Source organism: Callithrix jacchus, chromosome 4 (genome assembly GCF_049354715.1).
Source record: "Callithrix jacchus isolate 240 chromosome 4, calJac240_pri, whole genome shotgun sequence".
NCBI lineage: Eukaryota > Metazoa > Chordata > Mammalia > Primates > Cebidae > Callithrix > Callithrix jacchus.
The window spans coordinates 91,816,904-91,840,153 of NC_133505.1; the positions used below are offsets into that span (position 1 = coordinate 91,816,904).

General features: G+C 48.1%; 1 long non-coding RNA gene across 1 annotated transcript; it reads left to right on the top strand.

The window, feature by feature from the left end:
* The first annotated feature begins 431 nt into the window (after positions 1–431).
* Positions 432–18,513, top strand: LOC144582343 (uncharacterized). The gene is made up of 3 exons (XR_013534864.1): positions 432–15,940; positions 16,034–16,392; positions 16,494–18,513. It is a non-coding gene; the product is annotated as an uncharacterized LOC144582343 (long non-coding RNA).
* The last annotated feature ends 4,737 nt before the right edge of the window (positions 18,514–23,250 follow it).

Below are 23,250 nucleotides of genomic sequence, written 5' to 3' on the forward strand. Positions count from 1 at the left end.
TTCATGACTTTACCTAAACATCCTGGCCTCACCAGACTGGCCATAACTTCCTGCCATTGTTTACATGTTGTTACTCACCTCGATGTAATGCACTGCCCTCAATCTCCAGGCCCAGGCTCAGCCCCAGCCCAAGCTTTACCTGCAAGTCCATGGCACAGGCCCAGGCCCAGATCCAGGCCAACACTTATGTCCGTGGCCCAGGTCCAGGCCCGGGCCTGGCCCCACCCTGTCACAAGAATTATTCCAAATTCCAAGGCCTAGGCCCAGGCCCAGGCCAAGAAATAGCCCTAGCTTTACCCCTAACTCCAGATCCCAGCCCCAACCTCAGCCCCATCCTCATCCCCATCCCCATCCCCATCCCCATCCCCATCCCCATCCCCATCCCCATCCCCATCCCCATCCCCATCCCCATCCCCATCCCCATCCCCAGCCTGAGCTCCAGCATTAGCCACAACTGCAAGTCCCAGCCCCAGGTCCCCCCACAGCCCCAGGCCTAGTCCTAGCCCCAGGGTTACCCAAACTCCATGTCCCAGGCTCAGCCCCAGGCTCAGCCCTGGGCCCATGCCCAGCCCCATTCCCATCCCCATCCTCAGCTTTACCTCCAACTTCATGACCCAGGTCAAAGCCAAGGCCCAGGCCCAGGCACTGCCCCAGCCCCAGATTTATCCCCAACTCCATATCTCAGGTGTAGCTCTATCCCCAGCTTTACCCCCATCTTCAGCTTTACTCCCAATTCCATGGCCATGGCCCAGTCCCAGGCCCAGGCCTGGCCCCAGCTTTATCCAACAACATGTCCCAGCCCCAGCCGCAGCTGTAGCTGCAACCACAGCCACAGCCACAGCTTTACCCGCAACTCCATATCGCAGCTGAGGCCCAGCCCCAGCCCCAGCCCTAGCTTTACTCCCGTATCTCCACATCCCAGGCCCAGGTCCTTAATCCTACTGGGTTGTTTCTCTGTTGATTTCATAGCCTGGAATTACTGAAATAGTCCTTTATTGAGCTGGATATAGATACCTGGTTTTAAAAACCTGGCCAAAGTCAGCCAACCTTATTAACCTGTTTGCATTCATCACCTTATTTTATCCTCATGATATGATGAACTTGCCATTACCCATCTGGCTTTATTAACCTCCTTGCCCTACTCACCCAGTCTTCAAGACTTTGCCTAAAATTCCTGGCCTCACTGGACTGGCCATAACTTCCTGCCATTGTCCACATGTTCTTACTCACCTGGATGTTATGTGCTGGCCTCAATTCCGAGGCCCAGACCCAGCCCTAGCCTCATCTTTACCCCAAACTCCATGTCTTAGCCCCAGCCTCAGCCCTAGGTTTACTCCCAAATCCATGGCCCAGGCCCAGGCCCAGCTCCAGCCCTAGCTTTACCCGCAACTCCATGGCTCAGGCCTGGGCCCAGGCACATCCTCAGCCACAGTGCCAGCCCCAGCTTTTCTTTCAACTCCATGTTCCAGGCCCAGGTCCAGCCCCAGCCCCAGCCTCAGCTCCATGTATCAGCTCCAGCACCATCACTAGGTTTACCCCCAATTTCATGGTCCAGGCCAAGGCCCAGCCCCAGCCCCATCCCCAGCTTTATCTCCAACTCCATGTCCCAGTCCCAGGCCCAGCCCTAGGTTTACTGCCAACTCCATGTCCCAGGCCTATGCCCAGCTCTAGCCCTATCCCGGCTTTACCCCCAAATCCATGGCCCTGGTCTAGGCTCAGTCCCAGCTTCAGTCCTAGGTTTACCCCCAACTCCATATCCCAGCTCCAGCCCCATTTCCAGCTGTATCCCCAACTCCATGGCACAGGCCCAGCTTCAGCCCTACATTTACCCCCAAGTCTATGGCCCAGCCCCATCCCTGGCCAAAGCCTGAGGCACAGGCCTAGGTTTACCCTCAACTCCATGGCCCATGCCAATGCCCAGGACCAGGCCCAGCCCCAGCCCCAGCCCTAGCTTTACCCCCAATTCCATGTCCCAGGCCCAGGCACAGGGCCAGACCATTGCCCAGTCAAAGCAGCAGCCCCAGCTTTGCCCCCAAATCCATGTCCCAGGCCCAGAAACTGGCTCAGACCAAGCCCAATCCCCAGGTTTACCCCCAACTTTATGTCCCAGGCCCAGGAACAGGCCAAGGCCAAGGTCCAGCCCCAGCCCTACCCATAACTTCATGTCCTAGGCCCAGGCCAGGCACAGCCCCACATTTACCCATAACTTCATGTCCCAGAGAAGGGCCAAGGCCCAAGGCAGCCCCAACTCTAGCTCTACCTCCAACTCTAGCTCTACCTCCAACTCTAGCTCTACCTCCAACTCTAGCTCTACCTCCAAGTCCATGTTCCAGGCCCATGTTCAACCCCAGCACCAGCCCCAGTGTCAGCTTTACCCAACTCCATGTTGCAGACCAAGACCCAGGCTCAGGCCAAGGCCCAGCCCTAGATTTACCCCCAACTTAATGGCCCAAATCTAGGACCAGCCCCACCTCAGTTTTACCTGAAACTCCATGTCCCAGGGCCAGGGCCAGGTCCAGGCCCAGCCCCAGCCCCAGCCCTAGCCCAAGCTTTACCCCCAATTCCTTGTCCTAGTTCCAGCCCCAGCCCCAGGCCCAGCCCCAGCCCCAGACCTATCCCCAGACCGAGTTTTAACCCCAACTCCAAGTTCCAGGTCCAGGCTTAGGTCAAGGCCCAGGCCCAGGCCCAGCCCCAGCCACAGTTTTACCCCAAACTCCATGTCCCAGGCCCAGGCCCAAGCCCAAGCCCGGGCCCAACCCCAGCTCCAGTCCCAGCCCCATCCCCAGGTCCAGGTCCAGCCCCAGCTTAACCCCTAACTCCTTGTCCCAGGCCCAGCCCCAGCTTTACTCCCAACTTCATGTGCCAGGCCCAGGCCCAGCCCTAGTTTTACCCTCAACTCCATATCCCAGGTCCAGGCTGAGGTTCAGCCACATTCCCAGCCCCAGCTTTACCCTCAACTCCATGTCCCAGGCCCAGGCCCAGGCACAGGCACAGGGTCAGGCCAATGTCCAGTCCAAGTAGCAGCCCCAGCTTTATCCCCAAATACATGTCCCAGGCCAAGGCCCAGCCCCAGCTTTAGACCCAACTCTATGTCCCAGGCCAAGGCCAAGACCAAGGCCAAGACAAAGACCCAGCCCTAGCTTTACCCTGAACTCCATGTCCCATGCCCAGGCCCTTAATCCTACTGAATTGTTTCCCTGTAGTTTTCACAGGCTGGAGTTACTGAAATAGTCCTTTATTCAACTGGATTTAGATATCCGGTTTTAGCAACCTGGCCAAACTCAGAAACCTTATTAACCTCTTTGCATTCATCACCTTTTTTTTTATCCTCATGGTATGACCAACATGACATTACCCATCTGGTCTTATTAACCTCCTTGCCCTACTTGCCCAGTCTTCATGACTTTGCCTACAAATCCTGGCCTTATCCAAGTAATTTGCTGGTCTCAATCTCCAAACCCAGGCTGAGACCTAGCCCCATCCCAATCTTTACCTCAAATTCCATCTCCCAGTCCCAGCCCCCACCCTAGCTTTACCCTCAACTGCATGGCCCAGGCCCAGGCTCAGGCTCAGACTCAGGCCAAGGCCCAGCAAAAGACCCAGCCCCAGCCCTAGCTTTAGCCCCACCTTCAAGTCCCAGTCCCAGTCCCAGGCCCAGGCCCAGCCCCAGGCCCAGCCCCAGCCCACTTCTCGGCTTTACTCCCAACTCAAAGCAGGGCCAGGCCCTTAATCCTATTAGATGGTTTCTCTGTTGTTTTCTCAGCCTGGAGTTACTGAAATAGTCCTTTATTGAGCTGGATATAGATACCTGGTTTTAACAACATGGACAAAGTCAGCCAAACTTATTAACCTGTTTACATTCATCACCTCATTTTATCCTCATGGTATGATGAACTTGACATTACCAATCCGGCCTTATTAACCTCCTTGCCCTACTCGCCCAGTCTTCATGACTTTGCCTAAAAATCCTGGCCTCACTGGATTGGCCATAACATCCTGCCATTGTCCACATGTTCTTACTCACCTGGATGTAATGCACTGGCTTCAATCTCCAGGCCCAGGTTGAGCACCAACCCCATCCCCATCACCATCTTTACCCCAAAGTCCGTGTTCCAGCCCCAGCCACAGCCCTAGCTTTACCCACAAGTCCATGGCCCAGATCCAGGCCTAGTTTTATTTCAACTCTATGTTCAAGACAGAGGTCGGGGCCCGGCCCCACCCAATCACAAGCTTTACCTCCAACTCTATGGCCCAGGCTGAGGCTGAGGCCAAGGCCAAGCAATAGCCCCAGCTTTATACCCAACTCCACCTCCCAGACCCAGGCCCAGCACTAGCTTTAGCCCAAACTCCAAGGCCTAGCCCCAGCTTTACACAAACTCCATGTCCCAGGCTCATCCCTAGGTGAGGCCCAGCTAGTTCCCTGCCTCAGCTTTACCCCTAACTCCATGGCTCGGGCCCAGGCCCAGGCCCAGGCCCAGGACAAGCCCCAGGCCCAGATTTAACCCCAATACCATATCCCTAGTGTTGCCCCATCCCCAGCTTTACCCTATCCCCAGCTTTACCCCCATCCCCAGGTTTACCCCTAACTCCATGGCCCAGGCCTGGATCATAGCTTTATCCCCATTTACACATCCCAGGCCCTTAATGCTACTGGGTGGTTTCTCTCTTGATTTCACAGCCTGGGGTTACTGAAATAGTCCTTTACTGAGGTGGATTTAGATACTTAGTTTTAACAACCTGAACAAAATCAGCCAACCTTATTAACGTATTGGCATTCATAACCTTATTTTATCCTCATGGTATGATGAACTTGACATTACCCATCTGGCCTTATTAACCTCCTTGCCCTACTCACCCAGTCTTCATGACTTTGCCTAAAAATCCTGGCCTCACTGTACTGGCTGTAACTTCCTGCCATTGTCTACGTGTTCTTACTCACCTGGATGTAATACGCTGGCCTCAAACTCCAGGCCCAGGTGCAGCCCAAGCCCCAGCCCCATCTTTACCCCAAACTTGGCCCTAGGTTTACCCCCAAATCTGTGGCCCAGGCCCAGCTCCAGCCCTAGCTTTACCTGCAACTCCATGGCTCAGGCCTTGTCCCAGGCCCATCCTCAGTCACAGTGCCAGCCCCAGCTTTACTCTCAACTCCATGTCCCTGTCCCTGCCCCAGCCCTAGCCCCAGCCCCAGCTCAAGCTCTAGTTTTACTCCCAACTCCATGTACTGGCCCTGGCCCCAACCCCCACCCTAGCTTTAGCTCAAACTCCATGTCCCAGGCCCAGGCTAAGGCCCAGCCCCAGCCCCAGCTTTACCCCCAACTCCATGTACCAGCTCCAGCCCCAGCCCCAGCACTACATTTACCCCCAATTTCATGGCCCAGGCACAACCACAGTCCCAGCCCCAGCCCCAGCTTTACCCCCAATTCCACCTCCTAGCTCCAGCCCAGACCCAGCCCTAAGTTTACACCCAACTGCATGTCCCATGCCCAGGCCCAGGCCCTTAATCTTACTTGGTGGTTTTCCTGTTGATTTCACAGCCTGAGGTTACTGAAATAGTCCTTTATTGAGCTAAATATAGATAACCTGGTTTTAACAACCTGGCCAAACTCAGCCAACCTTATTAACCTGTTTGCATTCATCACCTCATTTTATCCTCATGGTATGACGAACTTGCCATTACCCAAATGGCCTTATTAACCTCCTTGCCCTTCTTGCCCAGTCTTCATGACTTTGCCTAAAATTCCTGGCCTCACCGGACTGGCCATAAGTTCCTGCCATTGGCCACGTGTTCTTACTCACCTGGATGTAATGGGCTGGCCTCAATCCCCAGGCCCAGGCCCAGCCTCAGCCCCATCTTTACCCCAAACTCCATGTCCTAGCCCCAGCCTCAGCTCTAGGTTTACTCCCATATCTATGTCCCAGGCCCAGGCCCAGCCCTAGCCTCAGCCTGAGCTTTACCCCCAGCACTAGGTTTACCCCCAACTCCATGTCCCAGGCCCAGGCACTTAATCATACTGGGTGTTTTCCCTGTTGATTCCACAGTTTGGGGTTACTGGAATAGTCCTTTATCGAGCTGGATTTAGATACCAGGTTTTAACAACCTGGCCAAACTCAGCCAACCTTATTAACCTGTTTGCATTCATCACCTTATTTTATCCTCATGGTAGGACAAACTTGCCATTACCCAAATGGCCTTATTAACCTCCTTGCCCTACTTTCCCAGTCTTCATGACATTGTCTAAAATTCCTGGTGTCACTGGACTGGCCATAACTTCCTGCCGTTGTCCACGTGGACAATGTCTCACCTGGTTGAAATTTGCTGGTCTCAATCTTGGGACTCAGCTGATTTTACCCACTAAGATTTACCCATATGCCTTTTGAAGCTACTGTTGCTGCTCGTCTGTCCTTGCTGTGTTGCCTTATTCACCTCATTTTACAGCCCTGGCAGACTCCATATGCCTTCCCCAGCTGATAAAACCCTGGGGCCCTTAACCTCATGGTCTTAACAACCTGTATTAGCCACCCTAGTATTCCCACCTCTTACTGATCATACATGACGCCCATGGTGTCCACACTTAGTTTTTATAATTGCCCTTAGATTTCTGGTTTTATCTAACAGGCTTTAAGCCACTGGGTTTACCTCCCTTGGTTTTGTCTCCTGGTATCACCACCACCCTGCCTTTTCCCTTAGATTTACCCCCAACACCATGGCCGAGGCTCAGCCCCAGGCCCAGCCCCAGGCCCATGCCCAAGTCCTGCCCAGCCCCTGCCCCAGCCCTAGCCTTAGCTTTACCCCAACTCCATGTACCACACCCAGGCCCTTAATTCGACTGGGTGTTTTCCCTGTTAATCACAGCCTGGGTTTACTGAAATAGTCCTTTATTGAGCTGGATTTAGATACCTGGTTTTAACAACCTAGCCAAACTCAGCCAACCATATTAACCTGTTTACATACATCACCTTATTTCATCCTAATGGTATGACGAACTTGACATTATCCATCTGGCCTTAAGAATCTCCTTATCAACAAAAAAGAAAATAAATAAAAACTAAAAACAAAACAAAAAGACCCCAAAACCAAAACAAAAAGAATCTCCTTGTCCCATTCGCCCATTCTTCATGACTTTGCCTAAAATTCCTGGACTTACTGGACTGCCCATAACTTCCTGCCATTGTCCACATGTTCTTAGTCACCTGGTTGAAATTTGCTGGCCTCAATCTCCCATCAGGCTCAGCTGATTTTACCCACTAAGATCTACCCACCTGCCTTATCAAGCTCATGCCACTGCTCCCCTGCCCTTGTCTTGTTGCCCTACCCACCTCATTTTACAACCCTGGCCCAACCCCATTTGCCTTACCCTGCTGATAAAACCCTGTGGGTCTTAACCTCTTGGCCTAAAAAACGGTATTGGTCACTTAGTTTTCCCACCTTTTACTGGATTATACATGACCTACATGGAGTTGAAACTTAGTTTTTACAACTGTTCTTAGCCTTCTTGTTTTATCTAACGGGCTTTAAGCCACTGGGTTTACCTCCCTTGGTTTTGTCCCCTGGTATCATTACCACCCTGCCTTTTCCTATAGCTTTACCCGCAAATGCATGTCTCAGGCCCAGACCCAGGCGCAGACGCAGGCCCATCACCAGCCACAGCACTAACTTTACCCCCAACTCCATATCCTAGCTCCAACCCCATACCCAGCTTTATTTCCAGCTCCATGTCCCTGTCCCAGCCCCAGCCATAGGTTTACCTGCAACTCCATGTCCCAGTCCCAGGCCTAGGCCCAGTCCCAGCCCTGGCTTTAGCCCTAACTCCATGTTCCAGACCCAGGACCTTAATCCTGCTGGGTGTTTTCCCTGTTGATTTCATTGCCTGGGTTTACTGAAATAGTCTTTTATTGAGCTGGATTTAGATACCTGGTTTTAACAACCTGACCAAACTCAGCCAACCTTATTAATCTGTTTGCATTCATCACCTTATTTTATTCTCATGGTATGACAGACTTGACATTATCCATCTGGCCTTATCAACCTCCTTGCCCTACTTGCCCATTCTTCATAACTTTGCCTAAAATTCCTGGCCTTACCAGACTGGCCATAACTTTTTGCCATTGTCCACGTGTTCTTACTCACCTGGTTGTAATTTGGTGGCCTCAATCTCCCATCAGACTCAGCTGATTTTACCCCCTAAGATTTACCCACCTGCCTTATGAAATTCCTGCTACTGCTCCCCTGCCCTTGACTTGTTGCCTTACCCACCTCAATTTCCAGTCCTGGCCCAACCCCAATCAACTTCCCCAGCTGATATAACCCTGTGGGTATTAACCTCCTGGCCTTAAAAACCTGTATTAGCACCTAGTTTTCCCATCTTTACTGATCATAAATGATCCACGTGGCCTCCACACTTAGTTTTCACAACTGTCCTTAGCCTTCTGGTTTTATCTAACAGGGTTTAAGCCACTGGGTTTACCTCCCTTGGCTTTGTCCACTAGTATCATCATTACCCTGCCCTTTTCCCATAGCTTTACCCCAAATCTATGTCCCAGGCCCAGGCCCAGCCCCAGCCGCAGCCCTAGCTTTACCCTGCAGCTCCAGCACCATTCCCAGCTTTATTCCCAACTCCATGTCTCAGTCCCAGCCCCAGCCCTAGGTTTACCGCCAACTCCTTGTCCCAGACCCATGCCCAGCTCCAGGCCCATCCCTGTCTTTATCCCCAACTCCATGGTCCTGGTCTAGGCCCAGTCCCAGCTTTACCCCCAACTCCATATCCAAGCTCCAACCCCATTCCCAGCTGTATCCCCAACTCCATGGCCCAGCCCCAGCCCCAGCCTCTGAGGCACAGGCCTAGGTTTACTCTCAAGTCCATGGCCCAGGCCCATGCCAATGCCAATGCCCAGGCCCAGCTCCAGCCCCAGCACAAGCCCTATCCCTAGCTTTACTCCCAACTCCCTGTCACAGGCCCAGGCCCAGGCCCAGCCCCAGCCCTATTCCCAGTTTTACCCTCAACTCCCTTTCCCAGACCCAGGCCCAGCCCTAGCTTTACCCCAAACTTCATGTCCCAGGCCCAGCACCAGCCCTAGCTTTACCCCCAACTCCATATTCCAGGCCCAGGGTACTCCATATTCCAGGCTCAGCCACATCCTCAGTCCCAGCGTTACCCCTAACTCTATGTCCCAGGCCCATCCCTAGCTTTACTTTCAACTCCATGTTGGAGGCCCAGCCCCAACCCCAGCTTTACCCACAACTCCATGTCCCAGGCCCAGGCCCAGGCCCAGCCCTAGCTTTACCTCCAACTCCATATCCCAGGCCCAGGCCAAGGCTCAGCCACATCCCCAGCCCCAGCTTTATCCTTAACTCCATGGCCCAGGTCCAGGCTCAGGCCCAGGCCTAGACCCAGCCCCAGCCCTAGATTTATCCCCAACTCTGTGTCCCAGGCCCAGGCCCAGCCCCAGCCCCAGCCCCAGCCCCAGGTTTACACCCAACTCCATGTCCCAGGTCCAGGCCAAGACCAAGGCCAAGACCAAGACTGAGACAAAGACCCAGCCCTAGCTTTACCCCCAACTCCATGTCCCAGGCCCAGACCAAGGCCCAGGACAAGCCCCAGCCCCAGCCCCAGCTTTACCCCCAACTCCATGTCCCAAGAGAAGGTCAAGACCAAGACCCAGTCCCAGCCCCAGTCCCAGCCCTGGTTTTACCTGCAACTCCATGTCCCAGGCCCAGTCCCAGTTCCAGCCCCAGGTCTAAGTTCATCCCCAATTCCATGTCCCAGTCCCAGTCCCATGCCCAGCCCAAGTGCCAGGCCCAGCTTTACCACCAACTCCATGTCCCAATCCCAGGCCCACTCCCAGGACCAGACCTAGCCCTAGCTTTACCCCTAACTCTATGTCCCAGGCTCATGCCCAGGCCAAGGCCCAGGGCCAGGCCCAGCTCCAGCTTTACCCCAAACTGTATGTTCCAGGGCAAGGCCGCCCAGGTCCAGCCCCAGCCCCAGCTTTACCCTCAACTCCTTGTCCCAGGCCCAGGCCCAGCCCCAGCCCTAGCTTTACCCCCAACTCCATGTCCCAAGACAAGGCTGAGGCCAAGACCCAGGCCCAGCCCCAGCTCCAGCCCCAGCTTTACCTGAAACTCCACATCCCAGGCATAGACCCAGCACAGTTCCAGCCCGATTCCAGCCCCAGTCCCAGCCCTTGCTTTTCCCCCCAACTCCAAATGTCAGCCCCAGTCACAACTTTACCCCCAACTCCACCCTAAACTCCATGTCTCAGCCCCAGCCAAACCCCAGTGCAATATTTGGACACCTTGCATTACCCATGTGGCGTTAAACTCATGACCTTCCCAACCTTGATGACCAACATAGCTGACCCACCTTGCCTTCCCACTTGGCCTTAAGCTCTTGTTACTACTCACATGGCCTTAACCTCCTGGCCCAATCTGCTTAACTTTAACCTGTTAGCATTATCCACCTGTAGTTAGCCACCTACCTCTACACAGGGAGGCTTTACACTGGCCTCAGCCACCAGGCCTTTTCAATTGCTTGGCTTCCTGACCTGGCCATAACCTCATGGTTTTGCCAACTTAGAATTTACCCACCTGCCTTATTAACCTCCTGGCCTTACTCATTCAGTATTAATCCCCTGGCCTTGTGCACGTGGCTTACCCCACCTGGCCTTACCTTACTGGCATTTACATCATGTCCTTACCCACCAGAATTACCTAACTGGTCTTACGTAACCAGCCTTACCCCATTGGCCTTCACAATTAGTCTCAATTTTCTGGTCTTTGCTGTTTCAGCCTTACTGGCCTTATACTATTGTCATCATCTGCTGTCCCAGCCCCTAGCCTTAATCTGTTGGCCATCCCACATGGCTGTATTTTCTTTCCCTTACATACTTAGCCTTGTTCAACTATTGGCCTCACCCAGTAGGCCCTCTGCAACTGACCTTATTAACCTGACAGCCATACTCATGTGCCATATTCACTTGCCTGACCTCAGCAGGTGTAATTATCCTCTGTCCTAGCCTTCACCGGGTAGATTTCTGCCATAGTCTTTTTTTACCTGGCCTTACCCACAAGGCCCGCCCTTACCAACTTCATTAACCTCAGGGCCATACTAACCTGCCCTCTTCACCAGCTTGGCCTCAGCCAGCATGACTTAATCTGTTGGCCTCATACCCTTCCAGTGTTAAGCACCTGTATTTATTCAGCTGGCCTTCACCTCCATGCCTATCCCACAGTGTCTTACCCCCACCTCCATGTCCCAGGCCCAGGCCCAGCCCTACCTTTACCCCTAACTCCATGTCCCAGGCCCAGGCCCAGCCCTAGTCCCAGCTCCAGCCCCAGCCCCATTACCCAATGATGTCTTGGGTCATCATTTGGCTGGCTTGGAGAATTGCCTTTAATCTGACTGGGTGCTTCCCTCATTGATTTATTGGCCTGGGAACAGTCTTCTAGTCTGCTTGATTTAAACACCTGGTTTTAACAATCTGACTGCACTCTGTAGAACTTACTAAGCTCATTGGCTTTATTATTTTATCTTATCCTCATGGTATTATGAATCTGGCATTATCTATTATTTAGCTGCCTAACTTATTCCCTGGCTTTATCCAGCACATTTTACGTCCCTAGCCAGACCCCATTAACCTTCCCCATCTAGCCTAACCCTATGGGACTTAACCTCATTCCCCTAACAACTTGAATCACCCACCTTATTTTTCCACGTAGTCTTACGAACCATACATGACCACATGGGCTCCACACTTGGTTAACACAACTGTCCTTAGCCTTTTGGATTTATCTATCAGGACTTAAACCACTGGATTTACTTCCCTAGGTTTTCAACCCTGCTCTTTTCATCCCCCTGCTTTTATTCCCTAGCTTTATCCCCAGCTGCATGCCCTCATTCCAGACACCTTGAATTACCCATGTGGCCCTAACCTCATGGCCTTACCAACCTGGATGACCAACATAGCTTACAATGTAGCATCCCCACCTTGCCTTTGGCTTTTGTTTTTACTGAATACGGCTTTAACCTCCTGGCCTAATTTGCCTAGGTTTAATCTTAGTATTGACCAGGTTGAGTTAGCCAGCTAGCTCTATTCAGGGAGGCCTTAACTTACTGATTTTAGCCACCCAGGCTTTTCAATTACTTGGCTAGTCTTAAACTCATGGATCTGCTAACTTAGATTTGCCCACTGGCCTTGTGAACTTCCTGGCCTTAGTATCCAGTATTAGTCTCCTGGCCTTATGCACCTAGAGCTGGAATTACAGGTCGGAGCCACCACGCCCTGCCTGAACACCTGGTTTTAACAACCTGACTGCACTCAGCAGAAGTTCCTAAGCTCATTGGCTTCATCACGTCACCTTATCCTTATGGTATTACCAACCTGGCATTATCTATCTGGCTTTACTAACCTCCTGGTCATGCTCACCAAGTCCTAATTTCATGGCCTAATCATTCTGCCCTTACCCACCTGGGCAAAACTTTCCCCCGCTCACCATTATCCACCTGTTTTTACTCACATGGCTTCAATTTGCTGCCCTTGATCTCTGTGAAGACCCATGTGATCTTGCCCGTGAGGCCTTACTCCACTGCTGTTACTCCCTGGCCTTGCCCATCTTATTTTAGTGCCCTGGCAATGCCCCATTAGTCTTAGCCACCTGGCCTAACCCTATGGACATTAACCTCATGGCCCCAAAAACCTGGATTAGCCACCTAGTGTTCCCACCTAGTCTTACCAATCTTACATGACCCACATGGCTTCCATACTTGGTTTACCCAAGTGTCCGTAAACTGGTTTTATCTACCAGGTCAAAACCACTGGATTTACCTCCCTAGGTTTACTTTTGTGGACTTATCCCTTTGTCCTTATTCCCCATACTTACCCCACCCACCCCTAGACTTAAACACCTCCCATTAGCCACCTGGACTTACCCACCTGGCCTTAACCTCATGGCCTTACTCAACCTAGATGACCAAGATAGCTTACCAACCTTGCATTCCCACCTGTCCTTGAACTTTTGTTCCAACTCACATGGCCTTAACCACCTGACCTAGCTTTAACCTCTTACTATTTACCCAGGTGGAGCTATCTACCTAGATATATTTAGGGAGTCTTTAACTTACTGGCCTCAGCCACCCCACCTTTTCAATCACTTGGCTTCCTGACCCATTGTTAACCTCATGGTTTTTCCAACTTAGATTTAACTATCTGCCTTATAAACCTCCTAGCCTGTTGCATTCAGTATGAATCCCCTGGCCTTATGCACCTGCCTTACCCACCTGTCCATACCCCACTAGTGTAAAGGTCATGTCTTAACCAACCAGTAGTACCCAACTCATCTTACCTTCATAACCTTCCAGTTGCTATTCACAATTTATCTCATTTTCTGGTCTATTCTAGCACTACTGGCCTCAAGCTGGTACCACTATCCTCTGGCTTTACCTCTGGTCTGAGTTTACTGGCTTTTTACTTATTGTTTTTACCACTTGGCCTTATGGCCTTAGCTCCTACTAGTCCTTAGCCCCCTGGCCTTGATCCTTCAGCTTTGCTCATTTATTTTTATACTCCTGTCCTTATGCACCTGTCCCTACTTACCTGGATTTATAAAACTGGTTTTACCATCTTTATGTTTAATGTCATGGATGGGACCTCCTTGCCTTCCCCACAAAGATGCACACACCTACTGTCAGCTACCTAGCTTCACATAGCCAGCAGTAGGTACCCAGGCTTGTTTTCTGCATTAACCTTCTGATGTTAGTATGCTCCCCTTGGGTACACAGTATTGAACTCTGGCTTTAGCACTGGGTCTTAATGTTTTTGCCTTGTCAATCCCCAGGCCTTACTCATCAGATAATATCTTCAGGTTTCTGCCATCTGGCCTTCAATATTGGGTTCATTAACCTCCTGGCCTCACACTAGTAATGTGTGTCCTAACATGGTTTTATCCATCTATCCTTAATTTCTTGGTCTTCCCCTGTGACTTTATACTACACTGAACCCCAGGGCTTCAGCTTAATGGATTTATCTTTTTTGTCTTACCTACCTGGATATGTCCACATCTTGGACTTTACCTCCTGAGTTAGCCGATTTGCCCTTATTTATTTTATGGCCTTATCCACATTGGTCTTAATTTCCTCGCCTTAAAAAATGGGCTTAGCCTTCTGCCCATAACCTCTTGATTTCAGGTGTTAGGCCTTATGCCCCTGCCCTTGACTACATCCCTTGATTCTCTAAGTCATAAGTGCTTCTTAGAAGGCTGCGGAGTTTTGGTCACTGGAAGTAACCATAGCTTCAGCATTGCTCCAAAGACCTAGGTGTCCTCCTGGTTGTTGCCGGAGTCCTCTGCCTGACAGTGACCTTTTTGTCTTTTTATGATGTTATTTTGTAGTATCCTGTAACAAAGATAATTTTTGTAAAAAATGTTTGCTTTACAATTCTTGAAGATGTTGTTAATTAATGTTATTTTCTGCAGGTTTGTCTAATTGAATGCAGTAGACAACATTTGTTTTGAGATAAGGTTTTGCTCTGTCACCCAGTGGAGTATAGTGGCACAATCTTGGCTCCCTGCAGCCTCGCTCACCTGGGCTCAAGCAATCCTCCCATCTCAGCCTCCTGAGTAGCGTGGAGCACAGGCATGTGCCACCCTGTCTGGCTATTTTTTGTATTTTTGGTAGAGACAGACTTTAGCCATATTACCCAGGCTTGTCTCAAACTCAGAGCTGAAACATCCACCTGCCTCCCAAAGTGATAGGATTACAAGCATGAGCCACTGTGTCCCACTGAGAAATAAGTGTTTATACACAAAACCTTAGTCCTGGAAATGGTAAGTAAGCCTGTTTTGGAACTGTGTCTACTGATAATATGTTTTAAGTTTGATGTATTTATGTATTTGATGATGTTGTAGCCTCTTGTTCACTATGGAAACGAGCACTGGAGGAGTTTTCTTGCTCTGGGAAAGCTCATGGGTGATGTTGGGGCCTCATAACATTTAGGAGACATCTGCAGATGCACACCAGTAGCTGTGTTTATTCTTTCTATGTTATACATACTATTCACAAAAGTTCAGAAAATGAGGAGAAAGGTACAGAATAAAAGATCACTTGCTTTCCTTCCCCTGAATGATAATAAATATCTTACCAATGCTGTGGACTCTTCCAGGAGGATCCTGTGTGTCGAGAGACAGCAATGCCAATTAAAATGAAAGAAGGGTCCACCAGGGGCATCAGTGGAGAGCTCATTAAAAGTGGGTATCTTCTTTGTCAATGAATCTTCTCTGCAGTGGACCTTAAGCAGTTGTTATTTTTCTTTTCCTTGATGAATCTGAGGAGGAATTGAGCTGAAGAGGTTAAAGTCACAGCTTGTCAATGATCCTGTAATTTGCAGAAATTTCATTTTAGACCTGACAGTGCCACTGCCGTGTGTATCTTTTTGTGTGTCTGTGCTTTTTGCTTGCTTCTTCAGGTAAACTCTTAGAGAACTGCTGGTTCGAAAGAACACATATATTGGAAGCACTGACATGCAGTGCCTCGCCCATCGTAAGACTGCATTGGTATCATAGTGCATTCTGTTATAATATTGGGGGGTAAAAGATCAGCCTGTGGACAAGCTTCTTTCCTAAGAACTGGCTTGCAGAAGGCCAGGTGAAGTCATTGTGAGTGCTCTGAGCCATCTCATTCAACTCACATGTGTCAGGCAAACTAGAAGCCCAATGGCCTTGAAGTGTTAATGGTTTTAAGTTCTGTTTAAGCATTATAATTTCTGATTTTTCTAGTTATTTGTGTCCATAATATCTTTTTACTATGAACAGTAGCCCCTCCTAAGTGGTTTCTCGACTTTGGGGAGATTCGAATATTATGACCAGGTCCCCGCTCTGGTCTTCTGCCACATCTATGCTCCTGCTTATCCATTGTTTTCTGCCTGGCACTCGTGTGGAAACCAAAGCTTGGTATGTACCTACAGCCACTACTGTCCACATGAAATCAGGTGCACATGCTTCCTTGGGCCCTTTCCCATGTCCCGGTTGGATCTCTTCCCTCAGGCAGAGAAGAGAGGCTTCAAGGATGTGACTTCATGATCTGAGTAAGGTTTTGGCCTTCGAGGAGCTTCCAGTGCCTTGCAGAGGTCAGGAGCTGCAGGCCCAGCGAAGTGCAGTCCATACTGCACTCTGCTGGGCCTGCAAAGTGGCTAGAGAGATCTGTGCAGCACAGATCTCTCTGGCCATTTTGTCCCCCTGGACTTTAATCTCCAGGCCATGGACAGCCCTCCCTGTGTGCTCCCTTCAGGGGTGAGTTGGGGGTGGCGTGGTGGATCCTGCTTTTCTGCTGAGGCTGATCCTTGATCCTTCACTGCTTGTTTTCCAAGGATAGAGATTACACGTAGAGTCCTCTTGGGATGAAGGTACAGTATTTTTGAGCTTCTCATCTTGATCTGTAGCATTCACAGATTGCTTGAGAGAAATTCTGTTTCAGTGTAACTACTTGACCATTTAACATTTTCAGAAATTTCAAAGAACATCTTCTATTTAAGTCATGAAGGTAAAATAATAAGGAAAAAGATCACCGCTGTGTTTCCTTGGAAATGACAGTCTCATCTGGTGTGGATTTTGAACTCCTCCGTTACCTAGATCTACCCAAGTAAGCTTTCTTCTGATGGTATGCTGGTTATCTCCTTTGAAATTCTTATAACAAATCCGTGCTTAAACCTATAGTGAATTCAGTTGTGAACCAGAGTTGAAATGGAGGGAGTAGGAAATAAAATCCTCTGGCATGACTTCCTTGCATTGTGGAGAAGCTGTTCACCATATCTCATCTCCCTTTTTGCTTATCCAGAGTGATTTTTGTAGTCTCAGTTGTTGGTCATGGCTGTTCTGCTTCCTCTTGAGCATTGGGACAGGTCAGCTGTGCTCCTGAGGTCAGTGGGCAGTGACTGCTTCAAACCCTGTGGCTCACCTTGTAGTGCCCTCTTGCTTCCTGTCAGGCACCAGGACCCCTGCCCAAGCACTCCATCTCCTCTGATTTCCAGCTCAGAAGCTGATATGTTAAACTTATTTTAAAACAGTAAGTGTTATGCTCATGTTGGTTGAACATTTTGAAGTTTGTAAAGGTGCAGTGACATCCCCCCTCGGCTCCATTCCCTGTTCTCTCCTACCAGAGCAGGTAAGCACTGTTACTTTGGTGTGTTCATTCCAGAGGATTATTTTTAACAAAATTGAGGGTGTGTGTGTTGGTTGAGTGTGTGGTCCTTGCTTCTCCAGCAGAAGCTGTTCTGGGTGCCAGAGGGAGCATCTCACCCCCAAGTGCACTCTGTATGTGAACTGAGGATGCCTTGAGGTGGGAGCTGAGGTGCTATTGTCAGCACAGCCACTGCCTGCCCTGAGCCATCATGCTTCCTGATAAAAAATTACTGCTTCTCCTTGTGTTCTGGTCCCGAGTGCCCTCCACCCTTTGTGCTCTTCTGTCCCCATGTACTCAAGCACACGAGCTTGGGCTGTGCCTGGGCTGGTTTCACCTTCCTGTGCTGACTTTACCAGCAGATTCTTTTTATTTCTAGTCTAGGAGTTTTGAGCACGACTTTAGGGTGTGTTCTAGCTCCTGTGAGCTGCTCGCTTTGGTTATTTATTAGTATTTCCTTAGGTGATGGGTCCAGTGGGCTCTAGCTGGTTGTCCACACTGGAATGTCCTTTGATGGGTCTGTCTCATGCTCACAGGTGCTTCCTATGCAGCATGCAGCCAACAGTTTATGTGCACAGGACCTGGCCATCATCTCCATCTGTGCTGGTTGCTCTGGATTGGTAAATAAAGTTCAAAAAGCTGGAGAGGCACTTCTTGAGTCAGACTTTTTTGGAGACAGAATCTTGCTCTGTCACCCAGGCAGGAGTGCAGTGCTGCAGTCTTGGCTCACTGCAACCTCCACCTCCAGGTTCAAGTGATTTTCCTGCCTCAGCCTTCTGAGTAGCTGGGAATACAGGCATGCATGCCATCATGCCAAGGTAAGTGGTTTTTGTTTTTTTTTTTTGTATTTTTAGTAGAGACGGGGTTTTGCCATGTTGGTTAGGCTGGTCTTGAACTTCAGATCTCATGATCTTCCCTCCCTAGCCTCCCAAAGTGCTGAAATTACAGGAGTGAGCCATCAAGTCCAGCTGTTGAGTCAGATCTTAAAGGTGAAACAGAAGCTGTCCAGGTTGAAAGCATGGGGAAAGCATAGGCAAGAGTAAGACTGGGCTGGCTTGGAGCAGAGACTCACAGTGTGTTGCTTTCTTTTTGTCTCCACAACAAGGTCTCTGCAGTGTTGCTTTCCAGCCATTAGGACTGAAGCATTCAGAATTCCAGGAAGAGTTCAGTCCCTGAAAAACCAGAATGATATCACCATGCTGAGAAGATGCTAGAACTGCCAGCTTCATCCTTTCTCTAGGGTTCCTTGGAAACCGGGTCTTCTGCTCCTGCTGGAAACTTGGGCTGGATATAGAGCAGCTTTTCATAAACCTGTTTGTCATTTATATGTCCTCTTTGGAAATTCAGATATTTTGTCCATTTTCAAAATCAGATTAAAATTTTTCCTCTAAAGTTATTTGAGGTTCTTATGTATTCTGGTTATTAATCTGTTGTCAGATAGTTTGCCCTTTCTGGGTCCTAGACCTGGTTCTCCTAAAGTTTTTGCACATCACAGCTTCCCAGAAGCACATTCAGCTTAGGGAGTGTTGTATTTCTCTTCCTTCTTCTGCTGCTCCTGTGAGTAGTCCATTTCCAGATTTCTCCTGTGTCTATCAGTGTTCTCCAATGAAACAGAGCCAATGAGAGATATGTGAGATGTATAAAAGATATATTTCAAAGAATTAGTCTGTGTGATTGGGTGAGAGTGGCACAGCTCAAATATTGATGCTTATATCATAAAACAGAATTCCTTGTTTCACAAACATTAGTTTTGGTTTAAAAATCTTCACCCATTATGTGAGCCATACTGACATTATTGAGATAATGTGAGGTATGTGTATCTATACATCTGTATACACACATACAAATACGTTTGAAATTACTTACATGTAAACCAGTAAATATGTGTAAATAAGTGCCTAGCACATAGTGGGTAATCAAGAAATCTGCTATATCCTCATGGAGTGGTTTCTGCCAATATTCCCAGTTACCTGGGATGCTGAGGAGGGAGGATTGTTTGAGCCCAGGTGTTCGAGTCCAGGTTGGGCAACGTAATAGATCCTATCCCTTCTCTCTCTCTCTTTCTGAGATGGAGTTTCACTCTGCCTCCCTGGCTGGAGTACAGTAGTGTTATCTTGACCCACTGCAGCCTCCACCTTCTAGATTAAAGTGATTCTCTGCTTCAGTCTCCCAAGTAGCTGGAATTCCAGGCATGCATTACTGTTCCTAGCTAATTTTCTATTTTAGTAGAAATGGGATTTTCTCATGTTAGCCAGGCTGGTCTTGAACTCCTGACCTCAAGTGATCTGCCCACCTCGGCCTCCTAAAGTGCTGGGATTAGAGTTATGAGCCACTGTGCCCCACCCTCCTTTCTGTTTTTTAAAAGCCACTATTTGCTGCAAGTATTACTGTTCCCATCATTATTCGCAAGTCTTTTTGTTCTTCTATGTGTCTCCTGCTGTTCCTTGGTTCTGGTTGTCTGTAGTTATGGAGAGGCAGGAAAAGATTTGAAAATAGTGTGAATATCTTCTTTTTTTAAAAAAATATATATTTTATTGCATTTTAGGTTCTGGGGTACATGTGAAGAACACGCAGGACTGTTGCATGGGTACATACATAGCAATGTGGTTTGCTGCTTTCATCCCCATCACCTATATCTGGCATTTCTCCCCATGTTATTACTCCACAACTCTCTACCAGCCACTGTACTTCCTCTAGTCCCCCCCCCCCCACCGACCCCAGTGTGTGATGCTCCCCTTCCTAGGTCCATGTGTTCTCATTGTTCAACACCCTCCTATGAATGAGAAGATGTAGTGTTTGATTTTCTGTTCTTGTGTCAGTTTGCTGAGAATCATGGTTTCCAGGTTCATCCACGTCCCTAAAAAGGGTACAAACTCATTGTATTTTATGGCTGCATAGTATTCCATGGTGTATATATGCCACATTTTCCCTGTCCAGTCTATCATCGATGGGCATTTGGGTTGGTTCCAAGTCTTTGCTATTGTAAACAATGCTACAATGAACATACATGCACACGTCTTTATAATAGAAAGATTTATAGTTTTTTGGATATATACCCAGTAATGGGATTGCTGGGTCAAATGGAATTTCTATTTCTTGGTCCTTGAGGAATTGCCACACTGTCTTCCACAATGGTTGAACTACTTTACACTCCCACCAAGAGTGTAACAGTGTTCATTTCTTCACATTCTCTCCAGCATCAGTTGTCTCCAGATTTTTTAATGACTGCCATTCTAACTGGTGTGAGATGGTATCTCAATGTGATTTTGATTTGCATTTCTCTAATGACAAGTGATGATGAGTAGTTTTTTATGTTTTTTGGCCTCATATATGTCTTCTTTTGAACAGTGTCCATATCCTTTGCTCACTTTTGAATGGGTTTGTTTGTTTCTTTCTTCTAAATCTGTTTTAGTTCTTTGTAAATTCTGGATATAACTCTTTTGTCAGATGAGTAGACTGCAAATATTTTTTTTCCCATTCTGTTGGTTGCAGGTTCACTCTAATGGTAGTTTCTTTTGCTCTACAGAAGCTCTGGAGTTTAATTAGATCCCATTTGTCTATTTTCGCTTTTGTTGCTAATGCTTTTGGTGTTTTATTCATGAAGTCCTTGCCTCTGCCTATGTCCTGAATGGTTTTATCTAGGTTTTCTTTTTTCTAGGGTTTTTATGGTGTTAGGTCTTATATTTAAGTCTTTAATCCATCTGGAGTTAATTTTACTGTAAGGAGTCAGAAAAGGGTCCAGTTTCTGTTTTCTGCACATGGCTAGCCAGTTTTCCAAAAAAACATTTATTAAACAGAGAATCCTTTCCCCATTGCTTGCTTTTGTCAGGTTTGTCAAAGATCAGATGGTTGTAAATGTGTGGCATTGCCCCTGAGGCCTCTGTTCTCTAGAAATATTCATACTATTTTCCACAGAGATTATACTAATCTACATATTTCTAAAGAGATTGTACTAATCCACATATTTCTATAGAGATTGTACTAATCCACACTTCTACCAACAATGTACAAGAATTTCCTTTGCTCTATATTCTTGTCAATGTCTGTTATTTTCTGTCTTTATGTAATAGAGACTGATGCAAATCAAAACCACAATGAGATATCACCTTACACCAGTGAGAATGGCTATTACTAAAAAGTCAAAAAATAACAGATGCTGGCAAATTTGCAGAGAAAAGGGAATTCTTATACACTATTGGCAGGAGTGTAAATTATTAGTTCAGCCACTGATAATTTCAGTGGAAAGCAGTATGATGATTTCTAAAAGAGCTAAAAGCAGAACTATTATTTGACTCCAAGTGATAGTTCTGAATGCTGGTTTTTCCTTTCATGTTTATTGTTTCCTCCAGGAGCTCTTATAAATTGGCCTGGTGGTGACAAAATCTCTCAGCATTTGTTCTACAATTTGGTATGTTTTGGCATTGGCTGGTACCAGTTTTTCCTTTCCATATTTATTATTTCCTTCAGGAGCTTTTGTAAGCAGGCCCTGTGGTGGTAAAATCTCTTAGCATTTGCTTGTCTATAAAGGTTTTTGTTTCTCCTTCAGTTTTGAAGCTTAGTTTGACTGCATATGAACTTCTGGGTTAAAAATTGTTTAAGAATGTTGAATATTGGCCCCCACTCTGCTCCAGCTTGTAGGGTTTCTGCAGAGAGATCCACTGTTAGTCTGATGGGCTTTCTTTTGTGGGTAACCTGACCTTTCTCTCTGGCTGCCTTTAACATTTTTTCCTTCATTTCAACCTTGGCAAATCTGATGATTATGTGTCTTGGGGTTTCTATTCTTGAGGAGTATCTTTGTAGTGTTCTCTGTAATTCCTGAATTTGAATGATGTCATGTCTTGCTAGGTTGGGGAATTTCTCCTGGTTAATAACCTCAAGAGTATTTTCCAAAGTGGTTCCATTCTCCCTGTCACTTTCAGGTATACCAATCAAACGTAGGTTTGGTCTTTTCACATAGTTCCACATTTCTTGAAGGCTTTGTTCATTTCATTCTTTTTCTCTAATCTTGTCTTCATTTTTTATTTCATTAAGTTGATGTTCAATTTGTGATTCTTTTTCTTCTGCTTCATTCAGCTATTGATACTTGTGTTTGCTTCACAAAGTTCTTGTGCTGTATTTTCAGCTCCATCAGGTGGTTAATGTTCTTCTCTAGACTCATTATTCTAGTTAACAATTCCTCTAACCTTTTACAAGGTTCTTAGCTTCTTTGCATTGGGTCAGAACATGCTCCTTTAGCTCAGAGGAGTTTGTTATTAACCACCTTCTGAAGCCTACTTCTGTCAACTTGTTAAACTCATTCTTCATCCAGTTTTTGTTTTCTTGCTGGTGAGGGTCCTTTGGAGGAGAAAAGGTGTTCTGTTTTTTGTCATTTACAGCCTTTTTGCACTTTTTTCCCCCCTCATATTCTTGGATTTATCTAACTTTGATCTTTGATGTTGGTGACCTTCAGATGGGGTTTCTGTGTAGACATCCTTTTGGTTGATGTTGACGCTGTTTTTTCTGTTTGTTAGTTTTCTTTTTAGCAGTCAGACTCCTCTGCTGCAGGTCTGCTGGCGTTTGGTGGACATCTACTCCAGACCCTGTTTGCCTGGGTGTCACCAGTAAAGGCTGCAGAAGTGCAAAGATTACTGCCTGTTCCTCCTTCTGGAAGCTTCTTCTCAGAGGGGCACCTGCCAGATGCCAATGGAAGTTCTCCTGTCTGAGATGTCTGTTGACCCCTGCTGGGAGGTGTCTCCCAGTCAGGAGGCATGTGGGTTAGAGACCCACTCTAGGAGGCAGTCTGTCCCATAGCAGAGCTTGAGTGCTGTGGTGGGAGATCTGTTGCTCTCCTCAGAACTGGCAAGCAGAAACATTTATGTCTGTTGAAGCTGTATCCACAGTTGCCCCTTCCTCCACGTGCTCTGTCCCAGAGAGATGGGAGTTTGAATGGTTCTGTGTCACCAGCATTCCATGCGCTACTGGGGTATGAAAAAAACTGCAGCTAGCTTGGTGTCTGCTCAAGTAGCCACCCAGTTTTGTGTTTCAGACCCTGGGCCCTGGTGACATAGGCATTCAAGGGATTCTCCTGGTGGGTGGGTTGCAAAGG